This window comes from Amphiura filiformis, chromosome 7 (genome assembly GCF_039555335.1).
Source record: "Amphiura filiformis chromosome 7, Afil_fr2py, whole genome shotgun sequence".
Lineage (NCBI taxonomy): Eukaryota > Metazoa > Echinodermata > Ophiuroidea > Amphilepidida > Amphiuridae > Amphiura > Amphiura filiformis.
In genome coordinates, this window is record NC_092634.1 from 50,953,335 (window position 1) to 50,959,859 (window position 6,525).

The following is a 6,525-nucleotide window of genomic DNA, read 5'->3' on the forward strand; positions in this document are numbered from 1 at the left end:
AGGCCTAGCCTAATGTCCATTTATATTTCCAACCAATTAAAAGTAGGGCCTACCATGCCATTCTTCATTAAAACAGGAACTTCTGAGGGCCGAAAGCTTAACACGTGAAAATAAATATTCTTTTTTTTTTTTTCATGCCTAAGCAGAGGTCAAGACTTGAGGCTAAGGGACCGCTCATCATTAATGTGGGGGGGGCGGGAAAATGTGATTTTCACTTTGACAAACAGGGGGGTTATGTGATTTTATTTTTCCTGTGTGAAATTTAATAGTCATTCACTATTATTTATAATACCAAGTAGGCCTATCCTGGAGGGTCTTGCATATATATATTAACAATATCAATCATACCGTAGGCCTACATAAATTGTCTAATGACTTATTCGCACGAAATTGTTCCCATTTTGCATTATATTTCACCATTTTAGCTTCAATAGGGCAAAAAAATTGTGCATAGTCAACGGCCAATATCCGCTGAATTCATTCTACTTCAAGAACTTTTTCTTTTTCCTACCCCATCCCCCAATGTCAAAAAAGAAATCTACGCCACTGCCACATGTTTAACAAACACAAACCACTCACTCCTCACCTTAACCTTATATTTGGCCATTTTAGTCCCAAAATTGAAAATATTTTGCGCTTCGCGCGAAATTATTCCACTTTTGCACCATATTTCATCAGTTTAGCTTCAAAATAGCAAAAATTTTGACGCGCTTTTTTATAAGTAAAAATGACCCCTTTTTTAGGCGCGGCTATACCCAATGATCCCTATTTTTTCTAAAATAATTGTATCAATAAAATGCCACAAAATTTCGTCAAATTGTAGCAAAAATATCGTCAAATTTGAACTACGAAATCATCCAAAGTTACAAATGGCCCTTTAAACAGGTAATTAGGCCTATACTAGTATTCAGCAAGTTTTCAATCCATTCAGTAATCCACTCCTGACCCCCCCCCAGCACCGTGAAACTTTAGAAGTATGTGCCTGTCAATAGGCTCCTCAAAAAAGTGGTGTGGATTTCTTTTTGACATGGGGGGGGGGGGATTGGGGGATGTATGTGAATCCTGCACCTTTTTGCGACCAAATAAGTTTATGGTACAAATGCGCGAAGCGCACGGAAAATTTTGCCATAGCCTATTGAAGATAAAATGATGAAATATGGTGCAAAATGGAGGGGAATATTGACGCGCATAGCGCGCAAAAATTGTTACTTTTGGGGCTAAAATGGCCAAATATGAGGTTAATTTGGTCAGAAACCTACATACAGGCCTCAACATTGGGGGGATAATTGTATGGACCATCCCCCTGGCAAAATATTGGGGGGATTTATCCTCCCGGGATCTACGCCTATAATAGGCCCCCTTTTTGAAGTTGCATATATACCCGATAGCTCCCGATGACCCCCTTTTTTAACAGTCATACCCGATTACCCCCCTTTTTTAGGTACGGCTACCCAATGACCCTTTTTAGCCGCGGCTACCCAAATGAACCCCTTGGAGTGAAATGGGCTAAAAAGTACAAAAAGGCCTGATATTTAAATATCAGGGCAGCCCGCACCTGCATTGCACCCTCGGGCTAGCAAAAGTTCTCAGGGGGTAGCTTCCCCCTGGCGCCAATGGTCATTTTGTACTGCCCCACAGCGTAGCCAGCACTTTTTCGCAGAGGGTGGCCGGCAAAGGTGGGGGGGGGGGGGAAGACACATTTTTAAGAGGGGCAAACATTGCCGAAAATGAAAATAAAAAGTACAAAAAATGCCTAAAATCTTAAATAATCAGAGCGGCCACCATTCCGCAGGAGGGGGGGGGGGCAAGACTTTTCACTGTGCCCCCACCCAGGGTGGTAGCATAGGGGGAAAATGGCCAAAGAGGAAATGGCATAAAAAACCCAATTGTTTTGCTCGCTACGCTCGCAAATGGGACTTTTTGGGTCAAAAAAAGGGAGACTTTCTAATTATCATGATTGAATTTTTTAATTTTCCCCTGAAGTTAGACTCAGTTTAAATCCCTTTTTTTGGCAATTTTATATATGGTTATTTTGGGGTGCTGATTTTGAAAAAGATGGACTTAGGGGGGGCAATTCTGTGATTTTCAATTTTTTGGCTCATAATTCTCGCAAATTCTTACTGAAATTTTTGGACTTTTTGTATACTTTTGCAAATTTAGGGGGGTACGTCACCCCCTGGCTACGGGCCTGGGTAAGGATAAGTGTTTATAACCAGTGGCGTACCGTGGCCGCCCCAACCCCGGGCGGGGTGAAGAAAATTCAATTTTGCCGCCCTTCCCCTCAACAGCCCGAAAAGGTTGACCCAATTTTTTTCTCGGTCGTTTGAAAAAGTGAAGAGCAAAAAAAAAAAAAAGTTTCAGGCGCTTAGCGCCCTAAAAGCACCACATTTTGATGTATAGTACCATTTTTTCACCAATTTTTATGCTTTTTCAAAATTGTCCGTCCTTTTTTATTAACTAATTATTTTTGCCGCCCCCTTCGTTTTTGCCGCCCCTGTTTTTGCCGCCCCTTCTTCTTCCGCCGCCCCTTCATTTTCGCCGCCCCCTGCTTTTAAGCCCCACCCCAAAATACGCGCATGATAACCAAGTAGTTTAGTTGGGTTTTTGGCCTAATGACACTATCGCAGTGGCGTAACCAGCACTTTTTCAGAGGGGTTGGGGGGTGGAACAAGACAAATTTAGGGGGGCACTTTTGGGCTAAACTGGTGAAAATATGGTACAAAAGTGGAATAAATTCGCGTGAAGCGCACAAAAGGGCAAAATATGAGGTTAATTTGGTCAGAAACACAAAAAGAATCTTACATATCGGGGCGGCCACCACCTCACAGAGGGGGAAAGGGGGGCAAGATGCATATGGGGCTCAATCGACGTAGAATTGACCCCTTTATTGCTGTCCGCACATCCCCATAAGATTTGAGTGCCCCAGGCAAATAAGGTGGTTAAAATCACTAATTTCACCTTAATATGTAGACCTAAAGTAGGCCTACTTTTATCCAGGCAATTGTAAGCTGGGATCAGTAGCGGCACCAGGAATTTTTTTCTGGGGGGCATTGAGGGGCAGTGGCGTATAACTAGGGTTGGTAGCGCCCGGGGCGCCCGTAGTTATGCCACTGTTGAGGGGTCAAAGTGAATTTCAGGGGGGAATCAACAAATTGTGCGCAAAAATGCCGTAAAAAGTGGACATTTTCGTTATTTTGGGTTTTTACTGGGGGCAATGGGGGGGGGGGGAAGAGTTCTGACCGGGGCATTTGCCGACTTAGTTCCGGAAATGAATAATTTGTCTCGAGTCCGTGTAGGCAGAAGGTAGGAGGGGTCGTAAAAAAATGTGCCCACAAAGGGGGGGGGGGGCATAAAAATTGACTCCCGTCACACACAAAAAAATTCCCAGCACTCCGGCCATATTCAAGGTTCAACAGAGTGGTCAATTTACAAAGTTGCTAAAATCTGGTTAACAAGCACACCAAATTATTCCGCTCATTGCAAGGATTCAGAAAAAGTACAGTTTGACCTACCTTGAATATGGCTGCAGTGCTGGGAATTATTGTTTGTTAACATCTTGAATGTCAATATAGGACCATAAAAGGAAGCTAAAAAAGTTGGTTTGGTAGAGTCCGGGGGGCGGAGTCATCATTAAATTCACTTATATACCGGACTAATCCTAATACTCTCTGGTACAGGCATAACCAACATTTTTTGGTGGTTCTTAGGCTCAAAAAAATAGGTTCGTCTCATGTCCCCCGTATGGGTTTTTTGAAAGTTTTTATTTTATCAATAAATCAGGTGCTCAGGGGGTTTACCCCCTTGAAAACTCACTGGTTTTGGTCCATTATGTTTTGCCAAAGGCAAATTTGTCTTCATATTTTACAAATAAAATTTTATGAATTTTTATTTTTGAACATTTTCACCATCACAAATCCAATGCGCAGGGGATGCGAGACAAACCTATTTTTTGGGTCTTAGGTGAATACAACATAAACATTCAATAATCAAATAAAACAAGAGACACCTTAGTATATTTTTTTATTACTAAAACCAAAATTATCATGATATTATCAAGGTATGAGATTGTTAATTTGACCATTATCTTTTAATACAATATATGTTATTTTAGTGATATATATTAGTAGATAGCACCATATCAGTATACCGTAAACATTCACCTAATGGCGCACCTAGGAGCTGGGGCCCTGGGCTCGCCTTGGATTAAATTTCATGTATAGATTTTCATGCTAAATATCTCCTATAAAAATCCTAACAAGAATTAAGGGTATGTGCCCTTATTTGCTGGTGGGATTTTTATGGGAGGGCACTTTTAGTTTGTCTAAAATTCCAGTTATGTCAAGGGAGCCTATAGCGCCATTAGGCGAACGTTTACAGTATACTATGCAACCCTGATCTTTGCCCTATTTGTAGTGGATAGCACACAGAATCTTCCATGCTATCGTCAGTAGATAGCAAAACCTGAATACTGCTACAGGCTGTATCAAAACTTATTGGTACCCATCAATTTTGATGTTTATTAAAAAGCCAATCACTTCCAAATGCAACATTGGATGATTGGATACTCTTAAGGGGGTACTACACCCCTCGATAAATTTGTGTCTATTTTTGCATTTTTCTCAAAAACCAATAACACAGTGGTAACAAAAGTTATGTATATTATAGGGACAAGGAATCCAATTACTACACTGGAATTGCAGTGACCCAAGACAATCGGTTTGTTATTTATGTTAAGAAATAAGGTACCGCTACAATATACCTCATTTCCTATCATATATACTGAACCGCTTGTCTTGAGTCACTGAAATTTCAGTGTAGTAATTGGATTCCTTGCCCCAATAATATACATAACTTTTGTTACCAGTGTGTTATTATTTATTGAGAAAAATGCAAAAATAGTCACAAATTTACCACAGTTCAGTTCAGTTCAGTTCAGTTTATTTCATCCATTCAAAATACATGTTAACATAATACAGAATAATATTTTCTTGTATAAAACAGTGTGGAACATTTTAAATTATATGACAAAAGTATGAGAAACAGAGGATGAGGATGCCACCAAACGCACAGCGTGATGACGTGGCACCCTATACATAGTGTTTCAATTTTACAATAAGCAAAACAAAATTTAATACATTAGGAGTAGTACCCCCTTAAAATGTCCATAATGTATAGTTTGTGGCTTGTTATGCAATTAATCTAAAAATTATTTGGATCTTATGTTAAACTGTAATGTGCCCGACTCATCTGTTATCAATGAAAACTGATGGGTACTAATAATTTTGATACAGCTTGTACCATCAGTAGATAGCAACCCCATCTTCGTTCTACTATCTTCAGTAGATAGCACTCATATTGATTTATGGCTCTATTTTGTAGATAGCAACATGGATCTTAGTAATGTATCTGTAGATATTTATTTGGTTATCTTCAGTAGATAGCAACCCTAAACAGTGGCGGTGCCACCGGGGGGGGCATATTCCCCCCATTCAGAACTCTTGTCCCCTGTTTCCCCCCTCAAAATTACGAAAATGTCCACTTTTTGCGGTAATTTTGCACAAAATTTGTTGATTTTGTTTCCCCTGAAATTCACTTTTCCCCTAATGCCCCCCCGAAAAAAAAATTCCTGGCGCTGCCACTGACCCTAAATCTATGGTTCAAAGGTTAACCTGTACATATTAGCAAATGTTAGCCATTAGTTGCAATAAAATTGACATACAAATTGGACCCAAATTATATATCAAATATTTCAGATTGATATAGATTTTGTAGAATTTGGACCATATTTTGACTTCTGTGCAACAGGCTGTGGTCATTTGACCTTGACATTATAACCTGACAACCATGCACCCTCGACCAATATAACAATTGACTTGTATAAATCTTCACACCACACAAAAGTGTACTTCCCAAAAATTGGTTTAATTTTGTTTTTCTTTTTTCTTTTAGGTGCAAGAGCACCAAAAGGTGAAAATGTTTGTCCAAAAGTGCACCCACTTTTTCCTGACATTATTGTGACCTGCTCCCATGCAATGAGCATAAAGTCGCAAGTTGGGAGTTTCAAGATGTTGCTGTTCTTTGATTGAAGACACCTGTAGTCCTGCATAGTCAGTGGTGTGTATTTTGTGAATGGGGGACAGAATTCAAATACAGAGTACAGCATGAGCAGGTCACAATTGTCATTATGGGTGTGGTGTTGTACACATACTCCCCGGCTATGTCTCTGATTAAGTATCATTTTTTTACAAATTGTACAGCTAGCTATACTCAGTACAGTATAATAATTATACCAATATAACCATAGCAACCCTGATATTTTTTACACATACCGTAACCACCCTGGTATAAGCCCACCTTTGGTTTTAAACCCACCTCTATTTTTGAGACATTCAGAAAACAAGGGTGCACTCGGCTATAAGCCCAGTAGTAAATTTGGCCAATTTCCTTAAAAAAATCCATTTTTTGCTCTCACAAATTTAAGATCAAATATTTAAAAAAATTAAGTTAAAAATTGACATTCCATAC